Source organism: Artemia sp. Qi Xiang Cuo, chromosome 19, assembly GCF_049724085.1.
Source record: "Artemia sp. Qi Xiang Cuo chromosome 19, ASM4972408v1, whole genome shotgun sequence".
Lineage (NCBI taxonomy): Eukaryota > Metazoa > Arthropoda > Branchiopoda > Anostraca > Artemiidae > Artemia > Artemia sp. Qi Xiang Cuo.
The window spans coordinates 58,652,915-58,677,493 of record NC_142812.1 but is presented as its reverse complement, the minus strand read 5'-3'; positions in this window follow the sequence as shown (position 1 = coordinate 58,677,493).

Genomic DNA, 24,579 nt, shown 5'->3' with positions numbered 1-24,579 from the left:
GAAGAAGTGACTGTCTTTCGAATAGTACTGTGAATCCTGTTCGTCTCTATGCAAAGATTAAAAAAAACAAGCGTTTTTTTAACTGAAAGTAAGAAGTGACATTAAAACTTAAAACGGACAGAAATTGTTCTGTATATGAAAGGGGCTGTCCCCTCTTCAACGCCTCGCTCTTTACGCTAAAGTGTTTTATTGTTTTAAAAAATAAAGTTGTGAGACAGGGTCAAACTTTAGCGTAAAGAGCGAGGCGTTGAGGAGGGGATAGCCCCTTTCATATACGGAATAATTTCTGTTCATTTTAAGTTTTAATGTCGCTCCTTACTTTCAGTTAAAAAAACTTGTTTCATTTTTATTAAATTTCTGAACGTTTTTGAATTAATACAGGTTTTGATTTTGGTTCATCGTACATGAATAATTAAGCTTGCACATTAATTTTACATTTTCTTGGTTAAATAGCTGTCTGGAAAGTTTTTTAATTTTATTTACGAACGTTTTTATAAGTTATAAATATACATACTTACGAGTTTACTTACGTAACGAACTTCTCTATTCGTATATTTCTATTATGTAAATTAAGGGGTTCACCCCCTAGTCAATATGTCGCTCTTTGCGCTAAAGTTTAAATTGTGTTCTAATTCTATAAGAATGACCCCTTAATCACAAAGGGCGTTAATTAGAATGAATAGCTCTTATGAAATTACTAAAAAAAAAACTTCAGCGTAAAGTGCGAGGTATTGACTAGGGGACAAACCTAATCATATATGCAATAATTTCTGTTCGTTTTAAATTTTGAAGAGCTCCTAACTTTCAGTTGAAATTCTTCTTTATTCTATTTAATTTTTGATCGTTTGTTTAAATAATGCTTGGAAATCCTGTGCCCCCTTCATAGCAATGTCCCTTCCCCCATGAAAACTTCCTCTATGGGAAGATCCTCCCAAGTAACATCCAGCCCCCCCCCCACTACGAGAAAATATCCCCCCTGAAAATGTCTGTATATTTCCCAATAACCAATGCTATATCTAAACATTGGGAAAAGTTCATAACTTGCAGCCCTTCCCCTGGGGACTTTTGGAGATTAATCATCCTCAAAAACCTAGTTATTATATATTTCGACCATTTATAACAAAATAGCTATCTCAAAATTTCGATTGGGTGACTTTGGGAAAAAATGACCGTGGGAGGGGGCCTAGTTGCCCTCCATTTTTTTGGTCACTTAGAAAGGGCACTAGAACTTTCAGTTTGCGTTCGAATGAGCCCTCCTGCGACATTCTAGGACCACTGGGTCGATACGATCACCCCTGGGGAAAAGAAAAAAAAACAACAAATAAACACGCATCCGTAATCTTTTTTCTGGCAAAATATACAAAATTCCACATATTTGCAGATAGGAGCGCAAATTTTCTCTAGTGCGTAACTGTTGATGAGTAAGAATAAACTTGATGAAATTTTTTATTTGAAATCAGCATAAAAATCTGATTCTTTTGAAGTATATATTGGTGTCAAAATCTGCTTTTAAGAGTTTCGGTTACTATTGAGCTGGGTCACTCCTTATTTACAGTTTATTACCACGAACTGTTTGAAAAGTATTTCTAAGCCTCTAATTCTTCATCGTACAAACCCATCAAACGCTTATTCTGCAAGTTCTAAAAAAGATGGAAATCTTCAGAATTATCCTTTGCAGGATATGTCTCCTTCATCTGTCTCTGCGGCTGACATTCCTAATAAGGAATGGTATGGCTTCTATGAATTCAAATTTACTGCTCCTGATTAGAACCTTGAACTTTTTTTATGTAACTGAGCTAGATATTTTCCTTGCTATTAGTCTCAACAGACTTCGTTGTTAGCACAGCATCAATTGTGGATGTAATTGAACATTTATAACCTAAATCATTTAATGCCATTGGCCACATCAGTGCTTGACATTTGAAGTTTGGGGGAGAGGCATTAGTCCAACACTTTGTCTTTTTAATGAAGATGATTATTACACAGCGAATTGTACCCTCTTCTTTTTGCACTTTAGATCTTACCCAAAGTCCGAAAAAAGGGAAACCAAACCCAGAATGTACGCCATTTCAAACTATTAATTAAAAAAAAAACTTTTTCACAAAATGAGTTTTTCAAAGAGAGTAAAGAACTCCATTAAACAAAAAATAAGCAAAAACAAAAATCAAATAATCTACCAAGCGTGAAACTACCACAAATCAGAATCGATAAATAAAGGAAATCCAAAACGAACAGAAATTACAATAAATAACCGAGTCAAACTCAAGACGAGCTGAAATTAACATAAGTCAGGCGCAAAACCCATATGCCTTCCCAAGGCCAGAAAAAAATTTACACTTTACTGAAAATAATATAAATGTTTTTACTTTTATAACTTTAATAAATCAAATAATATTAACATTTTGATTACTAAATATCAGTATATGTATATTAAACTGAAAATGCAAATTCATTTGTATTTTTTCACTTAAGTGTAAATTTTGTTTGGATTTGTTTGGGGGAATGATGGACGGGGGGGGCTAGTTGCCCTCCAAGGACTTTTGACTATTAAAAGGGCACTAGCCCTTTGAATTTCCAATCGAATGAACCTGTTTTGAAGTTTCTGCGACAACGCCTTCTATAAAACCTTATATGCCCCCAGGGTGCAACTTAAAACCCTCGTCCTGAGGGTTGTGGGGGAGTGTCCTCCTCAAAAGTATTCAACTACGCTCCATTTTGTTCAACTACGCTGAACAAAATGGTTATCTCAAAATTTTGATTGGATGTGTTTGGGGGAGTGATGGGTGTGTGGGGGGCGGGGGGGCTAGTTGCCTTTCAATAAAAACTTTATATGCCCCCAGGGCATAACTTACAACCCTTACCCTGAGGGCTGTGGGGGGAAGGGCTATCATCTTTAAAGACCTAATTTCCAAAACTTTCAACTACGTTGAATAAAATGGCTATCTAAAAATTTTGATTGGGTTTGGGGAAAAGGTGGGCATGAGAGTGAGGTTAGTTGCCCTCAAATCACTTTCGACTAAGATTTCAATAAAAAACCTTATATGTCCCCAAGGCATAACTTATAATCCTTGCCCTGAGTGTTGTGGGGGAGTCTCCTCCTCAAATATATATTTTCTATCTGGAAATCAACTACGCGGGACAAAATGGTTATCTCAAAATATTTATTGGATGTGTTTGGGGGAATGGTGGGCGTGGGGGGGATAGTTGCCGACCAATCACTTTCGACTATTAACATGGGCACTAGCCCTTTGAATTTCCAATCGAATGAGCTTTTTTTGAAGTTTGTACGACAATACCTTCTTTAAAAAAATTATATGTCCCCAAGGCATAACTTAAAACCCTTGCCCTGAGGACTCTGGGGAAAAATATATTTTCTTTCTGGAAATCAACTACGCTGAGCAAAATGGCTATCTCAAAATTTTGCCAATTTATAGATGAAAAATATATAATATATAGCCTATTTATAGATAAAAAAAAAATATATAAACAGGAATATGGCTATAAATAGGGACACCGGAGACATTTCATAAAGCCCAATTTAAAACAATTTAATACTAAAAGACTCTTTTGATATCTGCGCCCAATCAAATTAGACAGAACCTATTAACATATCTAATGAAAACCGAAATGGCAGAAGAGCAAAAAGTATTGCTAGGCAAAAGATTCTTGCACAATCTGTTCGGTAAAATACTTTTTTTCCTTAGTTTCGGCTTTGGTCTTTCATTCAGCGTTTGTTGGGATCTTGTCTAGTGAACTCTAAAAGGTTAGATTCTTGTTTTTTTTTTGGTTGTCTTTTTTTAGCACTGAGGACGACTTGGCGGAGGTCCTTTCGAAATATTTGCTGGTTTTTCGTCTTCATATTTTATCACTGGCTGACAAAATTTTCGTTTTCTCACCCTTTTTTGGTTTTATTTATCATATATATTTTTTTCTTTCCTCTCTCAGCTTCATACGTCATGTAAAGCCAGTGTGGTCTTAGAAAGTATATACGTCAAGCTTACGGGGAGCATTGGACCAATATTGTCTTAGATATTTTAAATTATGTTAAAAAGCATGCAAATCTTATTTGTCAATTCAATATTTTAGAAACTTGCAAAAGGCATTGAATTCTTTTCCCTTCTTTACGGTTCAACCTTCATTTAGGCAAAGAATCTGAAGGCCCGTTTATCCAGAGAATGGGTTTCAAAACTTTAACACATATTTTAAAAGACCATATATTCAAAAGATACGTCCTTAGTAATAAAATATTTAATTTCAATTCTCTATTATATCAGATTTCATCTGTTCAAGGTTTTTACCAAATTTTGCACATCTCACAAAGGTCTTTCCAACATGTTTTCCATTTAGCAGATACTCGCTTATCGGAGAAATTTTCAAAACTGGAATTTCAACAGTTTCAACAAAAACGGATTTTCTTTCATTAGATTTTGTCCTGGCCTTCCATCGGAAAATCTATCCTCCAAGGCTTTTACATCCAAGGAGCTAAGTATTCTTTCAAAATGACCAAAATTTGCAATGGCTCAAACATCCATAGATACATCAGAAATTATTACGGGCGTGGAGTCTCCTATTTTTACCTCTCGTGGGGAGGTGGGAAATCCAGACCTACAATCCAAAATCCTACACATCTTTTTCTTTTTGAGGAGGCGACTTGAATATCTACTGTAAATGGCCTACCACAATCTTTTAAAAAGGTAAATGAGATAAAAAAATATATATAATAGGAATTTGGCTATAAATAGGGACACCGGAGACATTTCATGAAGTCCAATTTTTAACGATTTAATACTAAAAGACTCTTTTGATTATTTGCACACAATCAAATTTAAGAGAACCTATTAACATATCTAATGAAAACCGAAATGGCAGAAGAGCAAAAAGTATTGCTAGACAAAAGATTCTTGTACAATCACTTAGGTAAAATTCTTTTTTTCATTGGTTTCGGCTTTGGTCTTTCATTCAGTGTTTGTTCGGATCTTGTCCAGTGAACTCTAGAAGTTAGATTCTTTTTGCTTTTTATTTAGCACTGAGGAAGACTTGGCGGAGGTCCTTGTCGAAATTTTTTCTGTTTTTTTATCTTCATATTTTACCACTGGCTGACAAAATCCTTGTTTTATCACCCTTTTTTGGTTTTATTTATCATTTATTATTTCCTTTCCTCTCTTAGCTTCATACGTCATGTATAGCCAGTGTGGTTTTAGAAAGTATTTACGTCAAGCTTACGGGGAGCATTGGAGCAATATTGTTTTAGATTTTTTAAATTCTGTTAAAAAATATGTAAATCTTATTTGTCAATTTAATATTTTAGAAACTTGCAAAAGGCATCGAATTCTTCTACCTTCTTTGCGTTTCAACCTTCATTTAGGCACAAAATCTGAAGGCCTTTTTATCCAGAGAATGGGTTTCAAAACTTTAACACATATTTTAAAAGACCATAGATTCAAAAGATACGTCCTTAATAATAAAATATTTAATTTCAAATCTTTATTATATAAGATTTTATCTGTTCAAGATTTTCACTTAGCAAAATTTATCTATTCAAGATTTCCATTTAGCAAAAACTCGCTTATCGGAGAAATTTTCAAAACTGGAATTTCAACAGTTTCTACAAAAACGGAGTTTCTTCCTAGATTTCGTCCTGGCCCTCCATTGGTAAATCTATCCTCTAAGGCTTTTACATCCAAGGAGCTAAGTATTCTTTCAAAATGACCAAAATTTGCAATGGCTCAAACATCCGTAAATACATCAGAAATTATTACGGGCGTGGTGTCTACTATTTTTAGCTCTCACGGGGAAGTTGAAAATTCAGACCTACTCAGAGGTAAAATTGTAAAGAGTATTGTTTATTATAGGCCATTTTTATGTTTTCAACTCAGTCAAAAGAAGAAATTAAAATCCTCCGGAACTTAAAAAAAGAGAAAAATACAATAATTACAAGAGCAGACAAAGGAAGCACAGTAGTAATTATGAATTCTGCATATTATGAAATGAAAGAAAATACTCTTATAATTGATAAAAATTCTTACAAAGAAACATAAAGTGATCCCACAGACAAATACACACATCAGTTGAGAAAAGAATTAGGATTTTTAAGAAACAGTAGACTAATTACTCCTCAAATGTATAAGAAATTCTACCCCAGGGGATGTTCAGCCCAAAAGTTTTATTGTCTGCCTAAAATCCATAAGAAAGATATTCCGTTACGTCCTATTGTAGCATGTTATAGTTCTGAAGCTGCAGGTGTAGGAAAGTTCTTGGCCACCATTTTTAAGCCTCTTTTAAGCACCAAAAAATCTTACATAACAAATTCCATAGATCTTGTTGAGGAGTTAAAATTTCAAAATACTACAGAAAAAACTATCTTATCTAGTTTTGATGCAGTTTCTATGTACACTTTATGCTACGTCCATAAATGTGAGCAGGCCTTACACAGAAAAATAGAGGAAAATTCTGATTAGTCAAATTAAAAACTTTGGAAATTGACAGAATAATACGCTTGTTCGTCTTTGCAACAAGTTCTCTTCGTATTTTAAGTTCCAAGACAAATTTTTTCTTCAAATCATGGGCCTATCCATGAGCACTGTTTTATCTCCTTATTTGGCAAATTTTACATGGATTTTATAGAACAATCTGCTTTGAAAAGTTTCCACTTAAAACACTCCCTCTGGTTTCGTTTCGTTGATGATACTCTTTCTGTTTGGGAACATGGACAGGACTCTCTTGGAGACTTTTTGGTACATTTAAATTCTTTTGATTCAAACCTCCAGTTCACAATGGAACTAGAACATTCAGTAAAGCTACCTATTCTGGATGTTCTGATTATAAAAAATACTCCTAGCCTTTAATCTTCTATATACAGAAAATCGACTCACAATGATTGGTATCTACGCTTCTCGTAAAATCACACTTCTTCTGTTAAAAGAGGAGTAATAATCTCTTTAGTCGACAGAGTTTTAAAAATATGTTCACTTAATCATGTAAATTCTGAATTAAATTATATCAAAAATATTTTATTCTGCAATGGCTACCCAATAAACCTTATTGAAAATATCATAGATAGATGATTACAAAAGACAAAACAAGAAAATAAGGAGCCCATCCCCCTTGATTCAGTCGTTCCGGGAATTGAGCAAAAAACTTTCACCACTCTACCGTACATATCAAAACTTAATGATAAACTTGGAAAAATTTAAAAAACAACACAATATCTCTGTTTCTTTCAAAAGTGAACAAAAAGTTGAACATTTTTTCAACCCAGGAAACGATAAAACTGACCATGCACTGGGTAGTGGTGTCTACAGAGTTCCCTGTTCATGTGGGAAATTTTTGCATTGGTAGGACCCATCAAAAACTTGGTGAATGTTAGCATGAACGCAAAACTTCAATAGATAAGTCCCTAAGATTGAAAAATAAAAATGACAACTTTGATTCCGCATTGGCCCAGCATATTTTCTAAAATCCTACACATCTTTTTCTTTTTGAGGAGGCAACTTTAATATCTACTGTAAATGGCCTACCACAATCTTTCAAAGAGGTAAAGAGACGAAAAAATATTTATAAAGAGGATTTTGGCTATAAATAAGGACACCGGAGACATTTCATGAAGTCCAATTTATATAACTTAACATTATTAAAGTTTTTCAAGATTTCCTTAGAAAAAACTCGCTTATCGGAGAAATTTTCGAAACTGGAATTTCAAAAGTTTTGACAAAAACGGAGTTTACTTCCTAGATTTCGTCCTGACCATCCATTGGAAAATCTATCCTCTAAGGCTTTTTACATCCAAGGAGCTAAGTATTCTTTCAAAAGGACCAACATTTGCAATGGCTCAAACAGCCGTAAACACATCAGAAATTATTACGGGCGTTGAGTCTGCTATTTTTAGCTCTCGTGGGGAAGTTGAAAATCAAGACCATAAGAGGTGAAATTGTAAAGAGTATTATTGATTATAGGCCATCTTTGTCGCTTTCAGCTCAGTCAAAGGAAGAAATTAAAATCCTCCGGAACTTAAAAAAAAGAGAAAAATACAGTAATTACAAGAGCAGACAAAGGAAACACAGTAGTAATTATGAATTCTGTAGATTATGTAATGAAAGCAAATACCCTTTTAATGGATTGATCGAAAAAAACTTTTTCTACAAAATAAGTTTTTCAAAGAAAAGTAAAGAACTCCATTAAACAAAAAAAGAGCAAAACTAAAATCAAATAATCTGCCAATCGTGAAACTACCACAAATTAACATCGATATTTAAATGAAATTCAAAACGAAAACAAATTACAATAAATAACCGAGTCAAACTAAAAAACAAGCAGAAATAAACATAAGTTGGGCGCAAAACCCCTATGCCTTCCCAAGGCCAGAACAAAACTTGCGCTTTAATGAAAAATATAAATGTTTTTACTTTTATAACTTTAATAAATCAAATAATATCAACGTTTTGACTACTAAAATTGTAAAGTTTCAGTTTAAGTTTTTTCAGTAAAGTGCAAATTTTGTTCTGGTCTTGGGAAGGCATAGGAGTTTTACGCCCTACATATGTTAATTTCTGCTCGTTTTGAGTTTGACTCGGTTATTTATTGTAATTTCTTTTCGTTTTGGGTTTCATTTATTTATCGATGCTGATTTGTGGTAGTTTCATGCTTGGTAGATTATTTGATTTTATTTTTGTTCTTTTTTTGTTTGATGGAGTTCTTTACTTTTCTTTGAAAAATTTAATTTGTAGAAATTTTTTTTTTAAATTAATTTCTGTTCGTTTTATATTGGCATAGTCTTTTCAGGGAAAAAGAAAATAATAATTTAAATCTTTTCGTTTTTTAAGACTTTATAGTTTGGCCTGCTATTTGTATGCTGGAGAAAAATTGTCAGCAATTTTTAACAGCATACACCCTTTTACAAATCTGGACACATATAGAGCTGTTTAATTTAGTTTCATACCTCCTCTAGTTGACCTGAGATGGAAAAATTGATACCATTCGCAAAAATATCTGTTTACTTTCTTTGATAGCTTGGATACACTTACGCTATTTTGATTTGGTTAAATTTTAAAAGCAGACATAGCCCCGAAAGTTTGAAAATAATACCCTCAGTCGTTATTGGGATACTGCTGAGATGCCTTATTGGGAATTAACATTATCACAGTGCATTTGGATTTAATCTTAAGGCAAAATTTAGTTTTTAAACATAATGGTTAAATGGGAGGGTGGGAGTGGAAGGGCGACTAGTTGCCCCCCAATCACTTTCGACTATTAAAAAGAGCATCAGCCCTTTCTATTTTCAATCAAATGTGCCCTTTTTGAAATTCCCACGACATCTCCTTCGATACGAAGTGACCTGGTCTAAACAACAACAACAACAAAAAATAATACATTATACCCACATCGATCTTTATATAAAAATGTCAAGCCTTCCAATCACTTTCGACTATTAAAAAGGGCACTAGGCCTTTCGATTTCCAATTGAATGAGACCTTTTGGAAACGACAACGCTTTCTATAAACACCTTATATGCCCCCACGGCATAAATTACAACACTTACCCTCAGGTTATTCTCAAAAACCTAATTGCCAGAACGTTCTACTACGTTGAACAAAATGACTATTTGAAAATTTTGATTGGATATATTTGGAGGAATGGTGGGCGTGAGAGAGAGGTTAGTTACGCTCCAATCATTTTCGGTTATTGCAAAGGGCACTAAGACAACTCTATCTACAAAATCTTATATACCCCCAAGGCATAAAATACAACCTTTGTCCTTGGGGCTCTCTGGGGTTTGTCATTCTTAAATACATAATTTCCAGAATTTCCAACTATGTTGAACAAAATGGCTATCTCTAAACTTTTACTGAGTGTTTTTAGGGAAATGGTGGGCGTAAGAGGGGGGTTAATTACCCTGCACTCACTTTTGACTATTAAAAAGGGTAATTTTAATTTCCAATCAAATGAGCGCTTTTGGAAATTTCTATAACAACTTTCGATATAAACTTTAATGCCTCGAGGGAAGAGCTTACAGCCCTTGCACTGAAGGCTCTGAGGGGGCTATCATCCTAAAAGACCTAATTTTCAGAACTTTCAACTACGTTGAACAACATGAATATCTCAAAATTTTGATTGGATGTGTTTGGAAAAATGGTGAACGTGAGAGGGCGTTAGTCGCTATCCAAACACTTTCAACTATTAAAAAAGGCACTAGCCCTTTCAATTTCCAATTGAATGAGCTCTTTTGAAGTTTTTACGACAACACTTTCAATAAAAGCTTTATATGCCCCCAGGGCATAATTTACGACTTTTGCCCTGAGATCTGTGGGGAGAGTGGTTGTCATCTTTAAAGACCTAATTTCCAAAACTTTCAACTACGTTGAACAAAATGGTTAGGCTACCTAAAAATTTTGATTGGGTGTGTTTTGGGAAAAGGTGGGCGTAAGAGCGTGGATAGTTGCCCTCAAATCACTGTCGACTATTAAAAAGGGTACTAGTCCTTTGAATTTCAAATCGAATGAGCCCCTTTTCAAGTATCTACGACAAAGATTTCAATAAAAACCTCATATGACCCCAGGGCATAACCTATAATCCTTGCCCTGAGGGTTGTGAAGGAGTGTCCTCCTCAAAAATATGTTTTCTGTCTGGAAAGTGGGCGTAAGAAACCTTATATGCCCCCAGGGCATAACTTATAATCTATGCACTGAGGGCTGTGGGGGAGTGTCTGGGAAAAAGTGGGCGTGAGAGGGGCATTAGTTGCCCTCAAATCACTTTTAACTATTAAAAAGGGTGCTAGCCCTTTAAATTTGCAATCGAATTAGCCCTTTTTCGTGTTTCTGCGACAAAGTTTTCAGTAAAAACCTTATCTCTATGTGTATCTATGTGTATTATCTCTATGTGTGTCGTCTTTATGTTTGTGTAGTCTCTATGTGTGTGTCGTCTCTCTGTGTTTGTCGTCTCTGTGTGTTTGTCGTCTCTGGTAGTGTATCGTCTGTGTGTGTGTGTGTCGTCTCTGTGTGTGTTTCGTGTCTGTGTGTGTGTTGTCTCTCTGTGTGTGTCGTCTCTGTGTGCGTGTCGTCTCTTTGTGTTTGTCGTCTTTGTGTGTGCGTCGTCTCTCTGTATGTGTCGTCTCTGGTTTATATTAGGTTAGGCTATGGGGTTTGGTACTATACCTTTGAATTTCAAATCAAATGAGGCGTTTTTCAAGTTTCTAAGACGAAGATTTCAATGAAAAAATCATATGCCCCCAGGGCATAACTTACAATCCTTACCCTGTGGGTTGTGGGGGAGTGTCCTTCTCAAAAATATGTTTTCCATCTAGAAATCGACTACGCTTAACAAAATGGCCATGTCAAAATTTTTATGGATGTGTTTGGGGGAAGGATGGGTATGTGGGAGGGGGGGCTAGTTGCCCTTAAATCACTTTCGACTACTAAAATGGGCACTATCCCTTTGAATTTCCAATCGAATAAGCTTTTTTTGAAGTTTCTGTGACAACACCTTCTTTAAAAACCTCATACGCCCCCAGGGCATAACTTGAAACCCTTGCCCTGAGGGCTTTGGGGGAGTGTCTTCCTCAAAAGCATATTTTCTATCTGCAAATCAACTACGCTGAACAAAATGGCTATCTCAAAATTTCGATTAGATGTGTTTAGGGAAATGATTGGGTTGGCGGGGGGGCTAGTTGCCATCCAATCACTTTCGACAATTAAAAAGGGCACTAGCTCTTTGAGTTTCCAATCGAATGGGCATTTTTGAATTTTCTACAACAACGCTTTCTTTAAAAACCTGAAATGTCCCAAGTACATAGCTAAAACCCTTGCCCTGAGAGTTGTGGGGGAGTGTCCTCCTAAAAACCTAATTTCAATCTGGAAATCAACTACGCTGAACAAAATACCTATCTCAAAATTTCGATTGGATGTGTTTGGGGGAATGATGGGTGTTGGGGGGGGGGGTAGTTGCCCTCTAATCCCTTTCAACTATTAAAATGGTACGAGCACTTTGAATTTCCAATCGAATGAGCCGGTTTTGAAGTTTCTACGACATCGCTTTCTATAAAAACCGTATAGGACCCCAGGGCATAAGTCCTTGCCCTGAGGGTTTTGGGGGAGTGTCCTCCTCAAAAACATATTTTCCATATGGAAATCAACTACGCTGAAAAAAGGACTATCTCAAAATTTTGATTGGATGTATTTGGGGGAATGATGGGCGTGGGGGGGGTTAGTTACCCTCCAATCACTTTCGACTATTAAAAGGGGCACTAGCCACTCCAATTTCCAATCGAATGAGCCCTTTTTGAAGTTTTTGCGACAACTACTTCGATACAAAGTGTCTGGGTTTGGAGAAAAAAACACATTGTGCCCACATCATTCTTTACTTAGGCAGCGCTAGTGCGCTGCCTATGATTAAAAGACTTACACAGAAATAAAAAGTGATCCCACAGACAAATACACACATCAGTTAAGAAAAGAATTAGGAATTTTAAAAGACAGTAGACTAATTACCCCTCAAATGTATAAAATATTCTACCCAAAATTTGAAGCCCTTGACCTGGGGGTTGTGGGGGAGTGTCCTCCTCAAAAACATATTTTCTATCTGGAAATCAACTAAACTGGAATAAATGGCTATCTCAAAATTTTGATTGGATGTGTTTAGGGGAATGATGGGCGTGTGGGGGGGGGGGCTATCTGCCGTCAAATCACTTTTGACTATTAAAAAGGGCACTAGCCACTCCAATTTCCAATCGAATGATCCCTTTTCGTCATGTATAGCCAGTGTAGTCTTAGAAAGTATTTATGATGGGTGTGGGGGGGGGGGGGGCTAGTTTCCGTCCAATCACTGTCGACTATTAAAAAGCGTACTAGCCCATTGAAATTCCAATCGAATGAGCCTGTTTTGAAGTTTCTATGACAACTCCTTCTATAAAAACCTTATATGCCCCCAAGTCATAACTTAAAACCCTTGCCCTGAGGGTTGTGGGGGAGTGTCTTCCTCAAAAATATATTTTTAATCTGGAAATCAACTACGCTGAACAAAATGGCTATTTCAAAATTTTGACTGGATGTGTCTGGGGGAATGATGGGCCTAGGGAGACTAGTTGCCCTCCAATCACTTTCAGCTATTAAAAAGGGTACTAGGCCTTTGAATTTCCAATCGAATGAGCCTGTTTTGAAGTTTCTACGATAACGCCTTATATAAAAACCTTATATGCCCCCAGGGCACAACTCAAAGCCCTTGACCTGAGGGTTGTGGGGGAGTGTCCTCCTCAAAAACCAATTTTCCATATGGAGATCAGCTTCGCTGAAAAAAGGGCTGTCTCAAAATTTTGATTGGATGTATTTGAGGGAATGATGGGCGTGGGGGGTGGGTTAGTTGCCCTCCAATCACTTTTGACTATTAGAAGGGGCACTAGCCACTCCAATTTCCAATTGAATGGCTTTTTGAAGTTTCTACGACAACTACTTTGATATGAAGTGTCCAGGTTTGGAGAAAAAAAAACACATTGTGCCCACATCATTCTTTACTTAGGCAGCGCTAGTGCGCTACCTATGATAAAAACACTTACACACAAATAAATAGTGATCCCACAGACAAATACACACAGCAGTTGAGAAAAGAATTAGGAATTTTAAAAGACAGTAGACTAATTACCCCTCAAATGTATAAAAAATTCTACCCTAGGGGATATTCAGCCCTGACTTGGTAGAGGTCCTTGTCGAAATATTTGCTGGTTTTTTGTCTTCATATTTTACCACTGGCTGACAAAATCCTAGTTTTCATACCCTTTTTCTGGTTTTATTTATCATTTATTATTTCCTTTCTTCTCTTAGCTTCATACGTCTTGTATCACCAGTGTGGTCTTAGAAAGTATTTATGATGGGTGTGGGGGGGCTAGTTTCCGTTCAATCACTTTCGACTATTAAAAAGGGTACTAGCCCTTCAAATTTAGAATGGAATTTGCATTTTTATAAGTTTCCACGACACCTCCTTATATAAAAGGCTTAGAGACTCACTGGTCATGGCTTTAAACTCTTGCTCTTAGGGATGTGGTGAAGTGTCCTCCTCCAAAATATATTTTCTATCTGGGTATTAACTACGCTGAACAAAATAGCCTTCTCAAAATTTTGATTGGATGAGTTTGGGGGAATGATGGGCGTAGGGGGGACTAGTTGCCCTCCAATCACTTCCAGCTATTAAAAAGGGTACTAGGCCTTTGAATTTCCAATCGAATGAGCCTGTTTTGAAGTTTTTACGACAACGCCATCTATAAAAACCTTATATGCCCCCAGGGCATAACTTAAAGCCCTTGACCTGGGGGTTGTGGGGGAGTGTCCTCCTCAAAAACATATTTTCTATCTGGAAATCAACTAAACTGGAATAAATGGCTATCTCAAAATTTTGATTGGATGTGTTTGGGGGAATGATGGGCGTGGGGGCTATTTGCCGTCCAATCACTTTTGACTATTAAAAAGGGCACTAGCCACTCCAATTTCCAATCGAATGATCCCTTTTCGAAGTTTCTATGACAAACAAAGTTTTTACGGGATACGAAGTTCCCGGGTATGGAGAAAAAAAACACATTGTGCTCACATCGTTCTTTACTTAGGCAGCGCTAGCGTGCTGCCTATGATTACGATTGCGACCTCTTTTTGTAAAGTCTTCAAGATTTTTTTTTGATCTGACCTTAAACAGATATGTTACGCTCCACCTTACCAGTTTGGGTTCAAGCGAAAAGTAGACTGTGTGGATGCCCTTACCGTTGTTGCCAATGTATTAGTTGATACCGAATCCTCAGGTGAATGTCTAATTCTTGCTAGTCACGATATTAGATGCGCCTTTGATTCCCTGATCTACCCAGTTATGCTCCTCAAAGCGGCCAAACGTGGACTAGATTCTTCAATTGTTCACCGTCTTTGAGACATCTTCTCTCGATTATAAATTTGCCTGAAACATCCTCCAGATAAGAATATGCCCTCTGTTCCACATATGAAGCTCATTCCTGTCTTGAAAGGTGCAGGTCAAGGACCAGTTTCTTCTCCTAAAATTTTCAAAGCCCAACACCAGTGCCCTTCGCCTCTGGTACTACCTACATTGAATCTTAAAGCCCTTAACCTGAGGGTTGTGGGGGAGTGTCCTCCTCAAAAACATATTTTCTATCTGGAAATTAACTAAACTGGACAAAATGGCTATCTTAAATTTTGATTGGATGTGTTTCGGGGAATGATGGGCGTGTGGGGGGAGGAGAGGCTAGTTGCCCTCCAATCACTTTCGACTATTAAAAAGGGCACTAGCCACTCCAATTTCCAATTGAATGAGCCCTTTTTGAAGTTTCTACGACAACTTCTGCGATATGAAGTTTCCGGGTATGGAGAAAACAAACACATGATTACGATTGCGACCTCCTTTTGTAAAGTCTTCAAGATTCTTTTTTGATCTGACCTTAAACAGACATGTTACGCTCCACCTTACCAGTTTGGGTTCAAGCGAAAAATCGACTGTGTGTATGCCCTTACCGTTGTTGCGAATGTATTAGTTGATACCGAATCCTCAGGTGAATGTCTAATTCTCGCTAGTCACGATTTTAGATGCACCTTTGATTCCCTGATCTACCCAGTTATACTCCTCAAAGCGGCCAAACTTGGACTAGATTCTTTGATGATTCACCGTCTTCGAGATATCTTCTCTCGATTATAAATTTGCCGAAACAACCTCCAGATAAGAATATGCCCCCTTTTCCACATAGGAAGCTCATTCCTGTCTTGAAAGGTGCAGGTCAAGGACCAGTTTCTTCTCCTAATATTTTCAACACCCAACACCAGTGCCCTTTGTCTCTGGTACTACCTTCATTGAATCTGTCTCTAGTTTATTATGCAGATGTCGTTTTAAATCTCAGCCGTACCCTCCAAGGAATGGATCAGGTCTTTGTGGCACTTCAACAGGAGTATTTTAAACTTGGCATTTGTTTCAATAAGTCAGAAATAGTGCTTTTTAATTGAAAAGGTGAGCCATCGTCCTCTGTAGCTTTTGGTGATGCCACTGTTGGCATCACTGAAGTTGAGCACTTAGTTTATCTAGGTCTACCTATTGGTTCGTCGCTTCGCCGCATTCGATCCCTTCTCCTAGATCATCTCGTAGGACGTATTTCTGCTTCTTATGCATCGATTGTTGCAGAAGAAATTCGATTCAACTGCCTACTATTAGTTAGCCTTTTCAAAGATATAGTTTTTTTCAAAGCCTTTTTTTATATTTTGTAGATAGCTCCGTTCTGGAAGCTGTTTAGTAATACTAATTATTTGAAAGTAAGGTTTTTTTGTTTATTTATATATGAATATGTTGATGTTGTATGTGTGAATCTGCTTTTAACTCGTTTGATTTTTTCTTATTTTGTCCTTGAATTTGCTTCATTTTGATTTTTGTTGAAAAATATTCAACTTTCTAAGTAGCCTAAGTTGCGTGAGCTAAACGAAAGTATAATTTATGCAAAGTAAATAAAGCGGGTTTTCCATGCCAATATGAACGGGGTGAAAAATTTATGTGCATCTGGCATTAAACAGGCTACCTAACAAATAGAAAAACATATACACAAGAAAATCAACATTAGAAACTATCAATACAGGTTATAAATTCATCGAGCCAGATTGCCAATCCTGGAACCCAACCACTTAGATTAAAAAAGAAATAGAGGTCAGATAGTCTGCTGAGAATGGTTTTGCCGAATCTGTTTTTCCAAAATTCCGAAAAAACCGAGTTGGAAAATTTCGACATATGTGCCTCAGAATCGGCTATAGCTAGAGTATTGATTTTTCTTTTAAAATTAGGAAGAAAAATTGCATATATTGTTGTTTTTATTTTATGGCCTTAGGTGAGCTGTTCGTGATATAAAGCGGAATGAATATTCACTTCTGCAAAACCATCTGAAAATCCAAGAACGCAGGAAAGATATGGCAAAACGGATTTGGCTCATCATGAATTAGAAGTACGTCTTTCGGCAAACTTTTTCGTCTGATAGAAAAATTTTAATTTCGACAATTAACTTGGAATTTTACAATAAAACGTAGCAAAGGATCAGCGAGAGGTCTCACTTAGCGAGAATCTCCTTGGAATTTCTGGTTTTAACCTTTGGAGGCAGAGGCTGTTTCGGGACTAACTGTGATTTTAGCTGAAATACTAGGTACCTCAGTTCTGTTGCAACTTCTAATAAGATTTCCCACGTATGCCAAACCTAATTTTTCAATGAAACGGTAATACGGTACAACGTCTTTTATTTTTGCTGTTGGCAAATCAACTACTGTACTAGAAGGCACAAGAGGCAGCAACCTCTCCACAACCCTGACAGCTAAAACATTGGGCAACGGCCTCTTTAGGCTAGCCTCTTGTGCAATCAGTGCTAAAAGAGTATTTTCCTTAAAAGAAGCTCTATAAAACACCCTTTTGGTAACTACCACTACTATTAACAACTCACTGCAGCACCAAACCACCTGAGGACAACACAGCTACGGACGCTCCTCCTTCGTCCCAATCTGTTCAAAGTCTGAAGTTCCCATTTCCTTTAAAACTTTTTATTACACCTTTCCACCCTAGACGAGGACGGCTTGCTTTCTGTTTAGTCCTAGACGGTGGCCCGAAAAGTACAATCTTCAGTAATGTGTCGTCCTTCATCTGCAGAACGTGCCCTAGCCATCTCAACGTTTCTTTCATTATAGCCCTAGAAACAGGGATTGAACCACATTTTTTTGTACAGCCTAAAGTTTGAAACACGGGCAGTCAGCCGGGTACCTAGAATAATCCGTAGGCCATTTCTCTGGACAACATCTAGCAAATCTTCATCCGGTTTTCAAAGCGTCCATCCTTCAAAGCCAGATTTGCTCACTGTCATCATTGTAGCTGCTAATATTCTAACCTTGGTTTGTCGACTTATCTTCCTATTCTTCCAAACAGTCCTTACTAATAATACTACCAAGGTAAGTGAAGCTGCCCACCTGATCAACCTTTTGGTTACCCAACGTCACCTTTTCATATTCAGTTATTCCTAGCCTTAGTGACTTATTCTTCTAACATTAATTTTCAAACCTACTCTAGCGCCCTGAACTCCCAAAAACTCTAACAGTTCATTCATTTTGCTCTAACTTTCATCTAGAACGCTTAAATTATCCGCATGATCTAAGTCCAGGAGAGATTTTCCTCCCCATTTGATTCTGTGGTCTCCCATTGCCTTTCCTATTTTGCTTAAGAAAAAGTCCATCAAAATTCTCAATATAAAGGGAGATAGAACACAACCCTGCCTAACTCCTAATTTAATACAAAGTTAGCTACTAAGCTTATTTCCTACTTTCACATCAGCAGTTTTATTTTCGTCCATAGTACTAATAACTTTAATGTGTTTGTCTGGTATAACATACAAGGATAAGAACTTTGCTAAAGCTCTTGTATCAACAGAATTAAACGTTTGCTCATAATCTATAAAACTGAGGACCAAAGGTGTTAGACATCTCGGGCACTTTTCAATTTTTAACCTAAGAGTTAAAATTTGGTCGGCAAGTCTTCTACCTTTTCTAAGCCCGCACTGTTCTTCTCTCAAAACTTTGTCTACAGCATGTCTCAGTCTAAAAAGTATCATATTACTAAGTAATTTTCTACCTACAGAGACCAGACTAATGTCTCGATAATTAAAACATTCACTCTTATCGCCTATCTCATGCAGTGGTTTAATTAAGGTTTTCCTAAAATCGTTAGTTACTTCCCCTTTTTCAAAAGTCATATTCGTATGTCTATTTGCTCCTGTAAATGTGAGTAAAATTCATCTGTGTCACTAGTAACTCTGTCATTTGGTTTTATAGGGTCATATGCAACCATAATGAATACCCTGAATTTTTTAGTCATAGAATGAGCAATTAGTATTCTATTTATTAATACCTTCCCAGCCTAAACAAGACTTAGCAACTTCCTTATTAGTCATGAGCCCTACTCCCTGTCTATGTACCCCATTCTCCCTACCTGATTAAACAAATTTTCTATCACCTAATTTCATGCTTCCTACCCCTAGGTTATGAGTTTCTGAAACTAGTAATAAGTCCAGTTTGAATCTTCTGAATTCGTCAGTAAAAATGTCGGTACCTTAGTCATTTTCCTACATCGTAACATTCCAAGTTCCAATTTTCACGTTCTTTTAATCATTAAAATTATTTTGGCCTCAGGAAAAGCATGAATGGGAGCCTCCAGTATGAATGAAGGTTTTGTTCAATCTTAGGCCCAGCTTGGTCACAACATGATTTTAAGCACTTGGCGATGCTCTTCTATCAAAAAGAGTCAAAATCCTGCACAGAAAATCTCAAGCCTTTTACTTCCGACTCATCATATATTCATGCCTCCAAATATTATGCTACTACTGGGAGACAACCCATAGTAGATAAATTAGCAGGGAAGAGCTTTTTCAGCCCGAAAAGACCCGTCGATACAGACCACGCCCAGAAGAATTATCCATTAGTCAGAATCCTATACGAAGGCTGTGTCGTTTACTAGGCTATAATTTCCTCGAGGGGTGCCAATCCTCAAGTGGGAAAAGAGTTTACTGCAAGGTCCCCAGTCTTGGAAGTACTCCAAGGGTGTAGGCAGCCATTTGCAGAGGCCGTTATCCATAGATCTGGATCTTACGCCCTGCCGCAGTTGTCCTCCTCTAGAGGATCCTTCCACGAAGGTGTTCTGCGTCACCATGCGATTTAACCCATTACTGGGAGAAGGTTTGTCATTCGCAAGACGTGTAAACACGCCAGTGGACCCTATTGGGAATACATTTGAGTGGCCTTCTTCCTTCTCCACTCTGTATTTATGACCCCAGGTGAGGGTGCCTCAGTTTCTATTATGCACTCCCAGGGACAAGGTCCATGCCACTTAAGAAGTTACCCAACATTCCCCCTGAGTCCGTGCCATCTAAGAAGTTACCCTACATATCTGTAAGGCGTTCCCCTATCGCTACCTGGAGACACGCTGAATGGCCGGGGGAGGCCCCTAAGGAGCTGTAGACTCATTAAGCTTTTTTTCTTTTATAGAGTTCTTTTCTGTCGTTACAGGTGTAGTGGAGTTTTACCAATAATCAACAAATAGCTTCTTATAAGAGCTCATTGGCAGCAGCTGTAACCAAGTTTGGCTTAATTGCCTCTTTTAATTCTGTTGAGAAAGTAGATCCAGTTCTACTTTCAACTACTGCTCCTCTATAAAAAAAAATATTCAAAAATACTTGGCTGCTACACAGACGTTAATTTATGCCAGTCTGCATCAGAAGTACTGACAAAACATATTGCCTTTCTATTTACAGGGAGTAACCCCCCCCCTTTGCATACTCCTTGCTTAAACTGTAGAAACTTAACCTCTGAAAATGGCACTAGGTTATACTTGTAGCACTTCGATGTTTTGACGATATAAAAAAAATATCTGCTTGGTCATTTGAATAGTGACGAACGGGTCACGACGAAGTACAATCAAAATCTCTTTTGTAAATTCTGGTAGCGAAAAGACTTCCTTATGCTTTAAAGGCCCCTCAGTGACGCTGTGATCTCCTGAATTGTGGAGTGGCCAGACTCAGAATAAATCATTGTTATACTTTGGACGTACCAATCCTTCCTCAGGACGTGTTGCATCATGTAGCTTATTATTTGATTGTGATTTTGTGGAATCTGACCATGTTAGCAACTTTCTGATGTCAGGATAGGCGATAAAAACCTTATCAAGGATAGCACAAAGACTACTGGCATTATCACTTCTATTTCTACCAGTAAAACATTCTGACCACAAACAACAATAAACTTTCTTGACTAGCTCTCCTGTCTATCTGCGAAAAGTAAGAATAGCAGTTAAGTTAAAGCAAGTGATTTTCCTTTTTTTTAAAAAGGACGAAACATCCCTTTTTGACAAAGAAAAAAGGTTTTCCAGATCAAAAAACAATACAGGATTATTAAAACTCCTTTCTTTATCTCTTTCTTATTTACTTTCTAGTTTTCATTTCACTTGTTGTGCAAGAGAGGTTTTGACCTCCTCCGGTAATTCAGTACCTTTTTTTTCAGCCATCGTTTTTCTTCACAAATAGAAAGTAATTTGTCAGTTTTCTGACAGATTCAGCATCTTTTTCTGACAGATTCTCTGACAGCAGATTCTCTGACAGATTTTCTGACAGCATCAGTTTTCTGACAGATTCTGACAGATTCAGAATCTGTCAGTTTTAGGAACATAAAATGCAAGATTAAATTCACAATTGAAAATTTGTCCTATTTTCGTGATATATTTTCCATGAGAAAATTTGTCCGTACATATTTTCCATGAGAGGCGGTAAACCATCTTCCGTACATCTTTTTCCATACAATAAATGCATATTTCTTATATTGAGTGAAGGGTCCAAGAACTTTTTGTTTGTTTTTGGCATGACTGTAATGAGAATTAATGGTTGCAAGGCTTTCAATGTGCTTTATTATATATGCAAAATCATCTTCTTTACTTTTACTGTGGGACACAAACAGGAGGTACTCCACCACTTGATAACTTATATGCGTAATGTAGCCGCTTATCATCGATGTCTTGGGAAGCAAAATAAATCCTTTGCAGATTATGAACTGACAGGTAATAGTGGAATGTACGCTTCTGCCGAGTCTCTCTTTTATTGTTCCTTTGTTTGGGTAAAGGTTCTGTTGTATCTAAATAATGCATCCTTTTGGAACCTTAAAACTTCTTTTACACATTTTCTTTTTTTCAAACTTCTTTTTAAAAACTTCTTTTTTCCCTTTTTTGGTAAAGGTTTTCTTGTTTCTAAATAGTACATCCTTTTGGACCTTTAAAAACTTCTTTTATACAACTTCTTTTTAAAAACTTTTTTTTGTTCCTTTTTTGGACAAAGGTTTTGTTGTTTCTAAATAGTACATCCTTTTGGAACCTTAAGTTCTTTTAATGTTCTTTAAAGTTCTTTTAAAGTTTTTTTCTGGAAAACGTTCTTTTAAAGTTCTTTAACACAGTTCGACGATCAGTCGCTGGGATATGTTCAATAAATCTGAAAGAAAACGAATGTGGGCAGTAAAGGGTTTTCACTTCCTCCCTCTTTTCATGTACGTTTTTGGTAACAGGGTTCACATAAACATTCCCAGAGTTAACCGCACTCTTGTCCGATTTTCACCCACTTTTTCTTGTTATTTAACCTCTTTCAGATTTTTTTTTAAGGCAATATTTCTTGTTTCTTGTTTCTGTCATTCCCTTCTGTGGCATTTTCAATCTCTTGGGCTTCATTACTAATATCAGCAAATCAGCAGCTTTGGACAAAACGGAATATGCGTATGTGATTCGGCAAAATCAGTGTAAACATTATGCGATTCAATAAAGGAGAATTGCAAAATGAAGGCAGTTAGAGACGTCCTACATCAATATCAGTTTGAGCATTCAAAATATATTTTTTTACAAGATAGCGTTTGTAACTCAGTTTTGACAAAAACTGTTATATTCGGCAGAACCTGTCAGCAGAATTATCAGCAGACAGGATTGCGAAAAAGCTCATGCTTAAATTTCTATGTTAGCTGAGAGTCATGCTAAATCATTAGAACAACATTTTGGATAAATAGGGGAAAACTGGGAAAAAAATTTATCTCTACGGACACAAAGTAACAATGAAAGAAAAGGATAGGGTCAGATTCAGTAAAATATATTCGAATATTTTGGTATCTTTCAATATATTGTGACTATCCCGGTAGCACTAAATTGAAGTTTCATGTTAATTTTAAGCCTTCAAGTCACTAACGGTATTATAGTCCCTTTTTTCATCTTCTCACTGAAGGGACGGATTTTTCTTTTTTTTTATTCAATGGAAATGTGTTAGTAACTAAAGTGCATCTTTTTATGGGTAAGGGGGGGGGGAGTTCCAAACTAAGTCATATGAATCATAATACTTGTTGATGTAATTTTGGTTTTTATGCCAATTTTGTCAGATGTCGAGGGAAACTAAAAGAAATGGAATAAGTCTTCAGATACAAAATTTGTTCTTTATTCTGAATGTATTCGCAAATAGAAAAGGCTTTTTGGATCACTAGTAACTCATCAACTTATGCTACAAACAAGGGTGAATCCAAGATTTTTTTAGGGAAGGGGACACAAAATAGGTTGATCTGATGAACTTGCATCAGGAGCAAGTTTAATTAACGCAAAATTGCGGTAATTAAGTCAATTACACTACTTTAGACTACGCTAGAGGGGGTGGGGGGAGGGCACGCCCCTTGGATCGACCACTGACTATGAAGTCCTAAATTTTTGTGTCCTTTTTGAGATCATTCGTATTTTGTAACAGTCGGAGTCTGTTACAAAATACTGAGGTTCAACATCTCAGTTAAACTAAGAGATAATATTTTGACATTGTTTGACAATTTACTAAATTTTAAGGTTTTCTTTAGTTTCAAAATGTTTTCATCAGTCACCATCTTTAATCATTCACAAACAATACTGAAGAAAACCATTTTCCACTGTTTATCGACATTAAATTATTAAGAAAGCTATTATTACTTTGAAATACGCATTTACATTTTTAATTTTCATATTTTTGATTTTATATTGATGAAAAATTTAAACAAAACTTCAACTAGTTATTTTTTTTTGTTCGGCATTGATGAAAAGTTCAATACCTCAGTTAAACTAAGAGATTACATTTTGATATTGTTTGAGAATTTACTAAATTTTAAGGTTTTCTTTAGTTTAAAAATGTTTTTTCAGTCACCATCTTTAATCATTCACAAACAATACTGAAGAAAACCAATTTCCACTGTTTATCGACATTAAATTATTAAGAAGGCTATTATTTCTTTGAAATACGCATTTACATTTTTAATTTTCATGTTTTTAATTTTATATTGATGAAGAATTTAAACACAACTTCGACTAGTTATTTCTTTGTACGTCATAGATGAAAGGTCCAATACCTCAGTTATACTAAGAGATTACATTTTGATATTGTTTGACAAGTTACTAATTTTAAGGTTTTCTTTAGTTTCAAAATTTTTTATCAGTCACCATCTTTAATCATTCACAAACAATACTGAAGAAAACCAATTTCCACTGTTTATCGACATTAAATTATTAAGAAGGCTATTATTTCTTTGAAATACGCATTTACATTTTAATTTTCATGTTTTGATTTTTATATTAATGAAGAATTTAAGCACAACTTCAACTAGTTATTTTTTTTTGTTCGGCATAGATGAAAGGTCCAATACCTCAGTTAAACTAAGAAATTACATTTTGACATCGTTTGACAATCTACTAAATTTTAAGGTTTTCTTTAGTTTCAAAATGTTTTTGTCAGTCACCATCTTTAATCATTCACAAACAATACTGAAGAAAACCAATTTCCACTGTTTATCGACATTAAATTATTAAGAAGGCTATTATTTCTTTAAAATACGCATTTACATTTTTAATTTTCATGTTTTTAATTTTATATTGATGAATAATTTAAACACACCTTCGACTATTTATTTTTTTGTTCGGCATAGATGAAAGGTCCAATACCTCAGTTAAAGTAAGAGATAACATTTTGATATTGTTTGACAATTTACTAAATTTTAAGGTTTTCTTTAGTTTCAAAAT